Consider the following 16,664-nt stretch of genomic DNA (forward strand, 5'->3'; position numbering starts at 1 on the left):
AAAAGTTAGTGAAATTTCAGCATGGTGGTGTAGTGGTTAGCACTCTTGCTTAGTGGCAGCACAGTGGTGTAGTGGTTAGCACTCTTGCCTAGTGGCAGCACAGTGGTGTAGCAGTTAGCACTCTTGCCTAGTGGCAGCACAGTGGTGTGGTAGTTAAGGGAGATTTCGGGTTTAGGCAGAAATCTCATATCTTTGGTTTTAATGCACAAAAATATCCCCGTAGCCACTTTGCAAAACATTTTTGGTCGCCCCTAGGTTTCCCTATACAACTCTAGCTAAATATGTGTAAACCTAATATAATATAATATATATATAATATAAGGACCTAATATACTAAGTAATTTTAAAGGATACCCGAACTGAAATGTGACAAGATGAGATACACATGTGTATGTACAGTGCCTAGCACACAAATAACTATACTGTGTTCCTTTTTTTCTTTCTCTGCCTGAAAGAGTTAAATATCAGGTATGTACGTGGCTGACTCAGTCCTGACTCAGACAGGAAGTGACTACAGTGTGACCCTCACTGATAAGATTTTCCCCTTTTTTCTCTTTTTTTAGCTCTCAGAAGCCATTTTCTGCTAGGAAAGTGTTTTATTGTTGGAATTTCTTATCAGTGAGGGTCACACTGTAGAGTCAGGACTGAGTCAGCCACTTAAATACCTGATATTTAACTCTTTCAGGCAGAGAATGAAAAAAAGGTACACCACATAGTTATTTGTGTGCTAGGCACTGTACATACACATGTCTATCTCATCATGTCACATGTCAGTTTGGGTATCCTTTAAGCCTCATACACACGCTCAACAAAAGTCTTTTAAATGTACAATTATCAAACAACTTTTGTTGTGAAACAAGATGAAACAACCAAAAAAAGCTGTTTGCTATTGTTCAAACAACTGATAAGACATCAATCCAACAGTTGGATCGACGTCTTATCAGTCTTATCAGTTGTTTGAACAATAGCAAGCAACTTTTTTTGGTTGTTTCAACTTGTTTCACAACAAAAGTTGTTTGATAATTTTGCTCCATAAAAGACCGCTGATGAGCGTGTGTATGGGGCTTAAGTTTGCTGTATCACTTATGCAGCTGCTAAAATACAAACAAACATACCGAGACCTTACTAATAAACATTGTCTCTTTATGTCTATTATGTTTTTTGTTTAGACAATATTTATTGATTTTTCAATACGGCACTAAAAATAGCACCAAACAAAACAATAATTAAAACAACAACAAAAAAATAACATAACTACATTAGACAATGGATTACAATCCAAGGCATGGAAAATGTAGACAATACAATGGACAATAATTTTTAAGAAGTGCGGGTAGTTCATTAAAGCATCATAATATCTAAAAAAAAAAAAAAAAGATCAATAGAACAGACAACATAATAATAATAGCAGATATGCTAAAACATAGTAAAAAAAATCACGGACGGTCCTATCCTCAATTTAATCTATAATGGACTGAGATAAAGTCAACCCAAATTGACCATATCTTAGCAAATTTGGTAGATTGGTTAGGTTTGGTAGGTTGCCCCACCAGTGATGGGAAGAAACAGGTGAACTCTGCAGTGTGGGGAGGCCAGACTTAACGTGATAGGGCTGGAGTAACTGGTGGGACAGGAATAATTTGACAGGACTGATGGACAGGTCTGGTGTGGCAGAACATGGACAAGTCTGATGGACAGAACACTGTGACCTGAGTCTCAGGGAACAGTGTGATTACACACTACAACCATACGAGCTACAAAAGAACACTAAATGCTGATTGATCAGGGTTTAAATACCCTAGCCTTTGTACTAGTGCTGAGGCTGAGCACTCTTCCCAGGAGCCCACCCAACAACAGGAGGAGGATGAAGGTGTCCACGTCATCCTGGCCAGTCTCCATGCACAGTGTAATCGGACGTCGAAGAGACAGAGGAGACCCCCGCTGGATCCAGGGACAGGTGAATGTGACATCACACCACATTTTCAGCATTATATATATATATATATATACATCACATTTTTACATTTGTTTTTTTAGCTGCACAGTTCACTGCCCACTTCATATTTAGTCCTAAGCACAAGAAATGAGCCTGAACTTGGGTTAGGCGTTATGTGGACACAGCCTGCTGTAGATATTACTTCACAGGAGCTGAAACTTGAAGAGCACACTTATCGTAAAGGAATCAACCGAAATGTTGAGCTCCAGGATCTACATGCATAAGTGTACAGCTGTTGGTAAGCATTGCTATAAAACAGACTCCCAATTTTGAAATTGCAGTAACAAAAGTTAGTGAAATTTCAGCATGGTGGTGTAGTGGTTAGCACTCTTGCTTAGTGGCAGCACAGTGGTGTAGTGGTTAGCACTCTTGCCTAGTGGCAGCACAGTGGTGTAGCAGTTAGCACTCTTGCCTAGTGGCAGCACAGTGGTGTAGTAGTTAACACTCTTGCCTAGTGGCAGCACAGTCGTGCAGTGGTTAGCACTGTTGCCTAGTGGCAGCACAGTGGTGTAGTGGTTAGCACTCTTGCCTAGTGGCAGCACAGTGGTGTAGTGGTTAGCACTCTTACCTAGTGGCAGCACAGTGGTGTAGTGGTTAGCACTCTTGCCTAGTGGTAGCACAGTGGTGTAGTGGTTAGCACTCTTACCTAGTGGCAGCACAGTGGTGTAGTGGTTAGCACTCTTGCCTAGTGGCAGCACAGTGGTGTAGTAGTTAACACTCTTGCCTAGTGGCAGCACAGTGGTGCAGTGGTTAGCACTGTTGCCTAGTGGCAGCACAGTGGTGTAGTGGTTAGCACTCTTGCCTAGTGGCAGCACAGTGGTGTAGTGGTTAGCACTCTTGCTTAGTGGCAGCACAGTGGTGTAGTGGTTAGCACTCTTGCTTAGTGGCAGCACAGTGGTGTAGTGGTTAGCACTCTTGCCTAGTGGCAGCACAGTGCTCATTTCTTGTGCTTAGGACTAAATATGAAGTGGGCAGTGAACTGTGCAGCTAAAAAAACAAATGTAAAAATGTGATGTATATATATATATATATATATATAATGCTGAAAATGTGGTGTGATGTCACATTCACCTGTCCCTGGATCCAGCGGGGGTCTCCTCTGTCTCTTCGACGTCCGATTACACTGTGCATGGAGACTGGCCAGGATGACGTGGACACCTTCATCCTCCTCCTGTTGTTGGGTGGGCTCCTGGGAAGAGTGCTCAGCCTCAGCACTAGTACAAAGGCTAGGGTATTTAAACCCTGATCAATCAGCATTTAGTGTTCTTTTGTAGCTCGTATGGTTGTAGTGTGTAATCACACTGTTCCCTGAGACTCAGGTCACAGTGTTCTGTCCATCAGACTTGTCCATGTTCTGCCACACCAGACCTGTCCATCAGTCCTGTCAAATTATTCCTGTCCCACCAGTTACTCCAGCCCTATCACGTTAAGTCTGGCCTCCCCACACTGCAGAGTTCACCTGTTTCTTCCCATCACTGGTGGGGCAACCTACCAAACCTAACCAATCTACCAAATTTGCTAAGATATGGTCAATTTGGGTTGACTTTATCTCAGTCCATTATAGATTAAATTGAGGATAGGACCGTCCGTGATTTTTTTTACTATGTTTTAGCATATCTGCTATTATTATTATGTTGTCTGTTCTATTGATCTTTTTTTTTTTTTTAGATATTATGATGCTTTAATGAACTACCCGCACTTCTTAAAAATTATTGTCCATTGTATTGTCTACATTTTCCATGCCTTGGATTGTAATCCATTGTCTAATGTAGTTATGTTATTTTTTTGTTGTTGTTTTAATTATTGTTTTGTTTGGTGCTATTTTTAGTGCCGTATTGAAAAATCAATAAATATTGTCTAAACAAAAAACATAATAGACATAAAGAGACAATGTTTATTACTAAGGTCTTGGTATGTTTGTTTGTATTTTAGCAGCTGCATAAGTGATACAGCAAACTTAAGCCCCATACATATGCTCATCAGCGGTCTTTTATGGAGCAAAATTATCAAACAACTTTTGTTGTGAAACAAGTTGAAACAACCAAAAAAAGTTGCTTGCTATTGTTCAAACAACTGATAAGACTGATAAGACGTCGATCCAACTGTTGGATTGATGTCTTATCAGTTGTTTGAACAATAGCAAACAGCTTTTTTTGGTTGTTTCATCTTGTTTCACAACAAAAGTTGTTTGATAATTGTACATTTAAAAGACTTTTGTTGAGCGTGTGTCTGAGGCTTAAAGGATACCCAAACTGACATGTGACATGATGAGATAGACATGTGTATGTACAGTGCCTAGCACACAAATAACTATGTGGTGTACCTTTTTTTCATTCTCTGCCTGAAAGAGTTAAATATCAGGTATTTAAGTGGCTGACTCAGTCCTGACTCTACAGTGTGACCCTCACTGATAAGAAATTCCAACAATAAAACACTTTCCTAGCAGAAAATGGCTTCTGAGAGCTAAAAAAAGAGAAAAAAGGGGAAAATCTTATCAGTGAGGGTCACACTGTAGTCACTTCCTGTCTGAGTCAGGACTGAGTCAGCCACGTACATACCTGATATTTAACTCTTTCAGGCAGAGAAAGAAAAAAAGGAACACAGTATAGTTATTTGTGTGCTAGGCACTGTACATACACATGTGTATCTCATCTTGTCACATTTCAGTTCGGGTATCCTTTAAAATTACTTAGTATATTAGGTCCTTATATTATATATATATTATATTATATTAGGTTTACACATATTTAGCTAGAGTTGTATAGGGAAACCTAGGGGCGACCAAAATGTTTTGCAAAGTGGCTACGGGGATATTTTTGTGCATTAAAACCAAAGATATGAGATTTCTGCCTAAACCCGAAATCTCCCTTAAACACTTTTTCATCCAACAATCAATAACTCAGGTCTCCTGTGTCAGAGGCAGAGCCCTTAACCATTACACTATCCAGCCACATATTGTCTTGTCACTTAACTGGACTTCAGAGGGCCTCATAATCTCATCCCCACCAAATCCATATTTCTATGTATCCTGTAGTTTATGTATCATAATCTATGGCCAATTTTATGGGAATCCAATCAACTAATCTGTATGTTTTTGGGATGTAGGAGGTTACCGGAAAGTCCAGAGGAAACCCACACAGACATGGGGAGAACATACAAACTCTGTGCAGATAGTGCCCTGGCTGGGATTCGAGCCAGGGACCCTGCTCTGCAAAGCTCTGCACTACACCACCATGCTGCCACTAGGTAAGAGTGCTAACCACTACACCACTGTGCTGCCACTAGGCAAGAGTGCTAACCACTACACCACTGTGCTGCCACTAAGCAAGAGTGCTAACCACTACACCACTGTGCTGCCACTAAGCAAGAGTGCTAACCACTACACCACTGTGCTGCCACTAGGCAAGAGTGCTAACCACTACACCACTGTGCTGCCACTAGGCAACAGTGCTAACCACTGCACCACTGTGCTGCCACTAGGCAAGAGTGTTAACTACTACACCACTGTGCTGCCACTAGGCAAGAGTGCTAACCACTACACCACTGTGCTGCCACTAGGTAAGAGTGCTAACCACTACACCACTGTGCTACCACTAGGCAAGAGTGCTAACCACTACACCACTGTGCTGCCACTAGGTAAGAGTGCTAACCACTACACCACTGTGCTGCCACTAGGCAAGAGTGCTAACCACTACACCACTGTGCTGCCACTAGGCAACAGTGCTAACCACTGCACCACTGTGCTGCCACTAGGCAAGAGTGTTAGCACTCTTACCTAGTGGCAGCATGGTGGTGTAGTGCAGAGCTTTGCAGAGCAGGGTCCCTGGCTCGAATCCCAGCCAGGGCACTATCTGCACAGAGTTTGTATGTTCTCCCCATGTCTGTGTGGGTTTCCTCTGGACTTTCCGGTAACCTCCTACATCCCAAAAACATACAGATTAGTTGATTGGATTCCCCATAAAATTGGCCATAGATTATGATACATAAACTACAGGATACATAGAAATATGGATTTGGTGGGGATGAGATTATGAGGCCCTCTGAAGTCCAGTTAAGTGACAAGACAATATGTGGCTGGATAGTGTAATGGTTAAGGGCTCTGCCTCTGACACAGGAGACCTGAGTTGAAATCTCGGCTCTTCCTGTTAAGTAAGCCAGTACCTATTCAGTAGGAAACCATGGGCAAGACTCCCTAACACTGCTACTGCCTACTGATCGTGCCCTAGTGGCTGCAGTTCTGGTGCTTTGAGTCCGCTAGGAGAAAAGCACAATATAAATGTTCTGTGTCTGTCAATATACTCTGTTCAGCGCTGCGGAAGATGTCTGCGCTATATAAATACTAGATCATTTAAACTAAACAGTATGTGTGTTTTCATACTGTAATACAGTATGTGTGTATTCATACTGTAATATTTTCAGTGTTCAGAGGTTTAAACAAACATATTACAATCTAACTGTAATGTTAGAGACTCCTTAATCACAATAGTGACGTTTTTATGTTTGTCTGCTATTGCAAAGGTATCATATCATATGTTTAAATCTAAAGAATACATTTCCAGTTGTATTTAAGTGATAAACCTAATGAAAACATACATAATAAAGCAATAAAATTATGTTATGCATAAATAGTTATGATTAAAACATACAATAAAAACAAGGTAAGTTATAATTTATCCTCCGTAAATCTTTATGATAGTTTCTTATTCATTAATTATATTTGATTTATACTTTGTTTAGTTTTATTACTTCATAGCTGGAAGGATACCAAATAATTATTCAACTCTAGATCGTTAGTCTATTCATTATTTTTTTTCTAAGCTTGGATTTCTTTTTAGACGAAATCAATAATTTAGAAGCATACACAAATCTCAACCTCAGGGAATCTTACTGAAAGGTAATACATTTTTTTCTTCAAGCTGGGTTTTATTGTATGACATTAAAGCCATGCTATAGTTAAAAAATAAAACCCCTCGCTGAATTTCAGATGAAAAGTAACATTTTCTTTGGACTTTTTTTTTTAAACATTAAAACCAAACATTCCTTTAGGCATCATCTGTTTATTTAGAGAGATAGACACTGTTCTATTTTTTTTTATCGTTTTTTTCTTCAGCTTATGCATTTAGTCATCTAAATCTATGAATACAGAAAATTAAACAAAAATGTATTCGATTTCTCTCAATTTAAACAGACACTGAAGCGAAAAACAAATGATATTATGATTTGTATGTGTAGCACAGCTAAGAAATAAAACATTAAGATCAGATACATCAGTCTAATTGTTTCCAGTACAGGAAGAGTTAAGAAACTCCAGTTGTTATCTCTATGCAATAAAGCCATTAAGCTCTACAACTTTGAAAGAGGGCTGTCTTCTGACTTTTATTATCTCAACTGTTTTCTTGTTCTCTGCCAGAGGGGAGGTCATTAGTTCACAGACTGCTCTGAAAGAATCATTTTGAATGCTGAGTGTTGTGTAATCTGCACATATTAGTGAATGATGCAATGTTAGAAAAAACACTATATACCTGTAAATAAAAATATGAGAATATTTTATTTGCTGCTAATCTTCTAGTAATTATTCATAGTACACAACCAATTCATTATATCATATATTTTTTTTTCACTTCAGTGTCTCTTTAATGTCTAGTATTTATTATTAGCACGTTTTAGTGTTGGGTGGATTTGTTGCTTAACCTGCAGTTTGCTGAGCTGTAGATCTGAAGATAAATAGCTGCGTATTAGATATTTTAGTTTCTGAGAACTAGGACTCAACACACTGGTATGGCAGAGCAGATCTCTTTGCTGCTGTCCGGTCAGAATGTTCTTCTTCTTCTTCTTCTTCCCTTGGGATTTTTTTCAAGCGTGCAAAAAGGTAAATGCAATATGTTACTCATACTAAAAATTGATGTAAAATTAGGGTTCATGATAACTGTAGTTATCTAAATGCTAACATTGGTGTGTTAGGCTTATTGAATATGTTAAGATTATTTTTAGCCATGCTATATAAAGTCATGAGATAAAAAAGTACAACTTTTTTAATTCTAAATAATCAAATAATCAGCACCAGCAGGTTTTTTATTACAGAAATACAGCCTCATGCGAGCAACAATATGGATGAGCAAGTACAGTTTCACTAGAAGCAAAACTGTATCCTCTTGGGTCCGAGATGTGAGCCATGGAGGGAGAGTTTATTTAATTGTGTGATGTGACAATCATGAGGAGGGGCAATCACGAGGATGGAGTGCAATATGGGGCGGACATCACACAGGTGAATTAACCATCCCTGCTGCGGCCCACACGCAAACGAGTGCAATTTTGATTCTTGTGAAATTGTGCTCGCTAATCTTTAAACAACACATAGTTGGCCCGATGCACAACACTGTGATAAAGTTACCATGTACATGGAGCCGATGCAATTTTACAGTAACTAACACCGGATGAGCTCCACAACATAACCCTTTAGCGCCAGGTAGAGATGTCATGAACATAGAATTTTCCATTTGTGAACGGCGAACACAAACATTCACAAAATGTTCGCGAACAGGCGAATCTGGCAAACAGCCATAGACTTCAATGGGCAGGTGAATTTTAAAACCTACAAAGACAGTTTCTGGCCACAAAACTAATGCAAAAGTTGTTTCAAGGGGTCTAAAACCTGGGTAGGGGCATGCAAGAGGGGGACATGCCAAAAGTCTCACCAAAAATTACAGAGTTGACGCCGTCGGGTTTTAAACCCTAATGGGCAGAACATTATGCACAGCTCTGGGTGTCAGTGGGCTGTGGAGAGTCTCACAAAGAGAAATGCAATAGTACTATCAGAATACAGTGAAATAATAATGCATTAGAGTATTTCTGTGCCTGCAACTTAATGAAGCAACAGCAGTAGTGTGCACACAGCTGGGGGTATCAGTGGGCTGTGGAGTGTCACACACTAGCTAGCCCTCAAAAGGGCTGTTTGGGAACAAGAACACAGGCCTAGCTAATACTTTTGCTACCTATCTGCAGCAAGTCTGACCCTGCTCTCACTAACAGTCAGCAGCCAGCAGAGAATTGATCCAATATGGCCACCGCAACTGCTTTTTGATAGGGTAGTGGGGGGTCCAGGAAGGGGTGCTAGCTGATTGGCTGCCATGTGTCTGCTGACTGTGAGGTAAGGGGTCAAAGTTTAGCTCAATAATGATGTATAGGGGGCAAATTGAACACGCCAAATGTATACTACCTATACTGGGGGCAGCTATACGGGGGGTCACTACACTAGCTATACTGAGGGCCACTATACTAGCTACACTGGGGGCAACTTTACTAGCTACCTTGGGGCCACTATACTAGCTACACTGGGGGCAGCTATACTACCTACACTGGGGGCCACTATTGTAGCTAAACTGGGGGCCACTATACTACCTAAACTGAGGGCCACTATACTACCTATACTGGGGGTCATTATACTAGCTCCACTGGGGACAGCTATACTACTTACACTGGGTGGCCACTATACTACCTATCTTGGGGGTAGCTATACTGGGGGCCACTATACTACCTACACTGGGGACAGCAGCACTACCTACATTGGGGGCAGCATCTATGCTGCCTATCCTGGGGGCAACTATACTAGCTATACTGGGGACAGCTATATTGGGACAACTATACTACCTTCACTGGGGGAAACTAACTACCTATACTGGGGGCAACTGTGCTAGCTACCTATACTGGGGGCAACTTTATTACATATACTGGGGCAACTATATTACCTATATAGGGGGCTACTATACCTGGCATTACCCACCGTGGCATGCTTAGTATGCCACACTCGCTCCTTTACTTTTTTTGGGGGGGGGGGGGGGGGTCTTATAATACCCAGCACCTGATGTCAAATGCCCTAGGTACGCCACTGAGTCCTGATGATCTATTTGGTTGCAGTAGTGAACTGAATTACACCAGAAACAAGCATGCAGCTAATCTTGTCAGTTCTGACAATATTGTCAGAAACCTCCGACCTGCTGCATGCTTGTTCAGGGTCTATTGGTGAAAGAGTTAGAGGCAGAGGTCCAGCAGGGCAGCCAGGCAACTGGTATTGCTTAAAAGGAAATAAATATGGCAGCCTCCATATTATTCTCACCTCGGGTTCCCTTTAAAGGACAACTATCACAAGAAACTGAAACATTTAAAATGTATACATATAAAATATAGCTTTCTCCTAGAGTTAAGTACACTATATAGTGCATTTTACTCTGCTAGAAAGCTACATTTTATATGTATTTAAATCTGTTGGCTCGTTTGCCATTCACAAAGTCAAAAGCTCTTTATCTGCAATTACAATGAGATAGGAAAGGGTATAATCAGATTTAATTAATATACATATTTTGCAAATAGAATGCATACTAATGTTGATTATAATATCTATGCAGTTATATAATGTATACTGATTGCAGATGTCCTCTGTAGCAATAATTAGCCAAGTAAGTCTCCTCTTTAAGAATTCCAATAACCGTAATTATAAACAATAGCTTGAGAAATTAAATATTTTGGGTTGCAGTAACTTCTCATCTTTAATTAATCTGTTTAAAGCCAGTTACATCTATTTAGACTATTATAGACACATTAGAGCAAAATATGGAACTAATGTGTAAACATGTACATTAGGTTCAAAGTTATATTTTTTAACAATTTTTTTCCCTAATTTACATTCATTAATCATGTTTACAGAATAGGAATACTGTTGATGTATAATTAGATCATTAATTGAATTCCTTGTGGTCTCACTCTCTATAGATTTTTTTTAATTCAATTAACTGTGATCTATTTTGTTGTTTGTATACAATTCAATAGGAATATACTGTATTGACATTATACACTAGGCTATTTTTACAATTGTGGACAGCAAAATTCCCCATCCCCACATCTTTATTCTGGCCTTAAAGAGTAGATAAAGCAATGAACTTAGCTGGTGTAACGCTGGGGGGCGGGGGGGTCATACTTTCTGATCAGCCAGCACAACAAGGCTGAGCGCTGAATAATGGAAAAGGCTACACAGGCTGCCCAGAGTAACTGCAGCTCTGGGCTTCTGATAAGACGCAATGGCAGCGCAGTGTGATGTGGCGCTGCCCTTGCGGTAGCAAACATTCAGACAGATACTAGACAGACTGGAGCGAATATTCAGACAGATACTAGACAGACTGGAGCGAACATTCAGACAGATACTAGACAGACTGGAGCGAACATTCAGACAGATACTAGACAGACTAGATCGAACATTCAGACAAATACTAGACAGACTGGAGTGAGGTAGCCAATAGCAACCACAGCAACGGCTACCTGCAAGGACAGGACTAGGAGGACAGAGGCTGACAGGATGGATGCTTGCTAATCTAGTCACTTGCCTCAGTGACAGCAAGCATTCACAAAGACAAGAGTGAGGTAACCAATAGCAAGCACAGCAATGGCTACCTCGCAAGGATAGGACAGAATAGTCAGGAAATAGCAGAATCAAAGGCAGGCAAATGTAATACATAGACAAATATACAATAGATATGATTTCCTAGTGTATTACAATTTACAGCTATCAATGAAACTACAAACGACTGACTAACATATGTATATATCGGTGATAAACCGATATATAACATAAGCAAAGAAGACTGGCTAGGATCAGGAGCAATACAGCGAACAAGGCTAGGCAATATAAAATCTCGGGACTAGAAGGAGTACGTATATATGTCCCCGTGGGAAATATATAACGTAGCTCCACAGGATAACTGAACTAAGACAAGGAATATATTTTACAAGATCAAGGGAACCAGTAACAGCTTAGACAGAGCTGAGACTATGGCGGGTCGGGGTCTAGCAAGAGAGGCAGGCTTTTATGCTGGCATCAGCCAATGGATGCAAGCATGCAAATCTCCACACAGCTGAATGGTAATCACTCAATCCTGTGCTGGCCAAAATACCATTTGCTAGCTGAAAGACCATCCTAACAAATGCATGCAGTACTATGCAAGAACATGCATGCAGGAAATCCAAGGCTATCTGGCTGCAACTCAGCTGCAGCAAACCATTAGTGGAATAATGACAGTACTCTGAGCTGTCCAGAACTGCAGAGCAATTGCAAATGACAAAGTGACTCACTGCAAATGCACAACCGAATGCAAACTAACAAACCAGAACTGTCCATTTGCAGATGCCGCACGTCACAGGAGGAACACGTCACAGGAGGAATCCTAACAGCTGGTGCTTCTTCCAGCCACCTCTAGTTGTCATGGTCCCTCCCCGTCCTTCTGTGCTACTTCATGCAGCCAAAGTCTCACTCCGAAACCTAGCAGCCACTGTCCCACCTCAAAACCAACTCAGCCAGTCCCGGGTAACTACACATGCACAGCCCTGGGCTGAGCCCTGGGCTGAGCACTCCTCGCTCAAACTCCTGTAGACGGGAGCACTCTGCACATGTGTAGTTGCAATTTTTTAAACATGCGCAAGAGCAGAAAAGTCCCGACTATGGGAGCGGGATCATGGAGTGCGTGGCCCAGGGCTGCACCTGCAGCTCTCAGAATGGGCACAGCAGCTAAAGGGAGAAGAACAGAAGGACAGAGAGGGACCAGGAAGAGTACAGGGGGTTGAAAGAAGCCCCAGGTAAGTTAAACTGTGGACCTTAGTGTTGCTTTAGATTCCCTTTAAAGTGAACCTGAGATGAGAGCCATCTCAGGTTCTATACTTCCCTGGGGCTTCCTTAAACCCCCTTGAGGCTTTGAAGTCCCTTGCTGTTTCCCCAGGGAACTCTTGTCCCCCATGGTACGGCCCAGGAGCCTGGCCGAGTCATGCTTCATTGCTCATGCATGGCCCGGCCAGGCCTGCACCCCTGTCCGGTTCCTGTCCCTGGGAGCGTAGTGATGGGCGAACACCTGGATGTTCGGGTTCGGGAAAGTTCGCCGAACATGGCCGAGATGTTCGGCATGTTCGGGCCGAACCCCAAACTTCCCGAACATCCCGCTTTTGGGGGCCCTATGGGGTCGCAGGCATAAGGGGGGAGCATGCCCCGATCGCGGGGGGGGGGGGTCGGAAATTCCCCCCACCCCCTCCGCTAGCGCTCCCCCCTCTGCCCGCTTCCCCATACAAAAGTTTCAGGAAAGTACCTGTGGTAGTGGATGGCCTGGCAGTGGCACTGTGGAGTGAGGAGGAGGAGTCCGGAGAGTGACGTGTTGAGGGAGGCCGGGCAGCGGGCGGTTCAGCGGTAGTACCCTTGTGGTACTTCCGCCCTTTCTCTGACCTCACGCCCGCTGCCCGGCCTCCCTCAACGCGTCACTCTCCGGACTCCTCCTCCTCACTCCACAGTGCCACTGCCAGGCCATCCACTACCGCAGGTACTTTCCTTAAACTTTTGTATGGGGAAGCGGGCAGAGGGGGGAGCGCTAGCGGAGGGGGTGGGGGGAATTTCCGACCCCCCCCGCGATCGGGGCATGCTCCCCCCTTATGCCTGCGACCCCATAGGGGGGCCGTATTGCGGCATGTTCGGGCGAACAGGGCCCTGTTCGGCCGAACAGGGGCCCTGTTCGGCCCTGTCGGACGCCATTCAATAGTTCGGGCCGAACCCGAACTTAAAAGGCCGAACACCATCAGGTGTTCGGCCGAACTCGAACATCACCCGAACAGGGTGATGTTCTGCAGAACCCGAACAGTGGCGAACACTGTTCGCCCAACACTACGCAGTAGTACTGTGCGATCACAGAGTGCTCCCTGCGTGACAAAACGCAAATCATTGTTCAGTAAAAACATTACCATCTATCACTGCCAATAAGCCAATCTTTTTAAACACAAATTTTGGCAGTTTACGCATAGATATTAACGGAAGGCAAGCGGCCATGGACTTTAGCGGTTAATAGCAAAGCCCCCTTGCTTTGCTAGAAGCACCTGATCAGGGTGCTATGAGTGCTCCATGGTGACAGTGTAGGTGGGCGCTATAGGTACGGGTGGGCAGAAGAGCTGGAGCCGCAGAGGACAGAGAGGGAGACGCAGCTCTAGCTATACTTAGTATAGCAGAGCTAAAGCATCTTTGAATTTGGCTCCAAGGCTCCCCATTCGTCTGTTAATAGACCAATGGGGAGCATTTCAGGAAAATTCAAAAATGCTTTGGCTCTAGCTTTAATAAGTATTGCTAGAGCTGCACGGGGCTGCTTTGTGTGGTAGCGGAGATCTTCAATCAAGGTTGCAAGATAGAGGATATTGGCGTGGGACATTTCTGAGGATACTGGCGTGGGAACTGTTTTTTTAAAGGTACAGGTAAGTATTTTTGGTTCATTTAGAATATAGAATATATTTTTTGTTGTTGTGTTTTTATTTTATTTAACCCTTTGTGGAAATGGGTAAGGGGTACTATACTCATTTCTCCTGGGAGGGGGGCAAGCATCTGAGGGTCTCCTTCTTAAAAGGGACTTCCAGCTGCCACCATGAGCCCCCCCAGGGTGTCAGTAGCCTCCACCGCTTCCTGGTGCACCGGAGGTGGGGGAGAGCCCCTGGTCCATGGATTGGACAAGGGCTCCGGGAGAAAGGGGAGGCCTGGCTGCCCCTCTCCCCTGGAGCCCCCCCATACCATGGACCATCTGGGCTGGTATAACTCAGGGTGCAAAGCTTCACTTGGCAGGGGCTCCACATTCTGGCTATACTAGCCTGTATGGGGGTCAAGGGGTTAAAAAGACTCGGTAGGGGGACCCCACATCATTTTTTTGAGAAATTTCCCACACTCTGAACGTTTAGGGCCTTTTTCCACTACACGTAGAGTGGATGCAGAATGGATGCAGAAAGACTGACTCCAATGAATGTCTATGGGCCTGTTTCCACAAAACACAATTTTTCTGATGCAGATTTTCCCATAGGCTTTCATTGGAGTCATTTTTTCTGCATCCATTCTGCATCCAATCTGCGGGTAGTGGAGACAGGCCCTACAAAAAAAAATGTTTCAAAAACTAGGAAAAGTTGCAAGGGATCTTTATACAGCCATATTGTGGCTGTATACAGATCCCTGGCCAAAGCGTTGTGACTTTGGAGGGGTTTCCAGGGGGTCAGTATGCACTGGACGTACAGACCCCCTTGAAAACCGTCATGAAATTCATTGCTCTTTCTTTTCATATATGTAAATTTGCACTACCGATAGGTTTGTTACATTATCTGTCATTTACCACATTTGAATGAATTATTTTTTCCTATGAAACTTTGAAAAGGTCTTTTTGAAAACATGTTTCCTCTTATACCCACTGTGCCCCTCTACATAACCTGATAATGTGGTGTTTCTAGCATGTAAGGGGGCTTTCCTACTAACTGCTAAAGTCGGCGGCCATTTGCCTGCCATTGAAGTCTATGGAGATTCGCCAGATTCGCAAATTTATGCGAAGATTCGGATTTGAAATTCGTGAACCCAAAATGTAATATTTGGCCCATCACTAGGGACACGTTTCCAATATACATGAGGGGCTAGGGTAAGACATTGGGGGGTTAGCGCATCGGGGAAGGCTTATTTTAAAAGTGGGAGGGTGGGCTTATTCACAGATAAGCATATCTGTGGTGATGTACAATATTTCATTTTTATAAATAAAACTGCAAACTAGTCAGATTAAATTGCTGCCCCCTAAAGCTCCTCTGTTGACGAGTTATGGTACCTAATCTAGTGACAGGGTTAAAGGGAACCAGAGTCGTTGGGGGGGGGAGCTTTTATACATACCTGGGGCTTCCTCCAGCCCCATACGTACGGATCGCTCCCACGCCACCGTCCTCTGCTGCCTGGATCCGCCGGTACCAGGACCCGTCATTGTCACGAGTCGGCCAGTCGGCCGGCAGACGCGGCCAATTGTCCGCATCACACGGGGCTCCCTCCATATACATACGCATGAGGCTGCCTTGTGCGCAGCCTCATGCGTACGGGTATGGAAGGAGCACATGTGGCCGCATCCGCCGGAAGTGACGGGACCCGGTACCGCCGATACAGGAAGCGGAGGATGGCGGCGTGGGAGCGATCCGGGCTTATGGGGCTGGAAGAAGCCCCAGGTATGTATAAAAGCTTATTCTATTTTTCATAACAGTTCCTCTCTGGGTCCCTTTAAATAAAAAAAAATCTCAGAATCCCATCTTCAGTAGCAACACTGGTCTAATTTTGATCCAATCAACTGGTATCAAGTTGTCACCAAAAGGTACACCACTTTAATTGGCGTTAGGCGGACCTGGGGTTGCCACCGCGACCACGCCCATTGGCGTGGGGCGGTCTTTAGGTAGTTAAGCCATTTTGCTGTATTGGAGCCAAGAGAGTCAACATGTTTTTGGTGGAACCTTTCCAGTGATGAGAAAGGGCTCCACTCAAAAAATGTTATGTGCCTTGGCCCAACACAATAGATTGTAAAAAATGTGTGCTGTGCTGTCTCCATTTAATTGAATATTACATTTAATGAGAAGTTGTTAGACACAATTTCAACTGAAATCAGTAATAGGAATGGAGAGTTAAGCTGCGTACACACCTGTGATGCATATCGCCCATCAGGGATTAGGAACCTTGGGTGACACCGCTGGGCCGGCCTGTACAGATGTGTGTCAGCTGTGTGGCTGACAATGTGTTCTGTTGCTATGTGGGGGGGGGGGGGGGGTGAGGAGAGACAACAGTGGCACATCCGTGATGTTACATGGCGGTAGAGGGGCGGAA

The sequence above is a fragment of the Hyperolius riggenbachi genome, chromosome 2 (genome assembly GCF_040937935.1).
Source record: "Hyperolius riggenbachi isolate aHypRig1 chromosome 2, aHypRig1.pri, whole genome shotgun sequence".
Lineage (NCBI taxonomy): Eukaryota > Metazoa > Chordata > Amphibia > Anura > Hyperoliidae > Hyperolius > Hyperolius riggenbachi.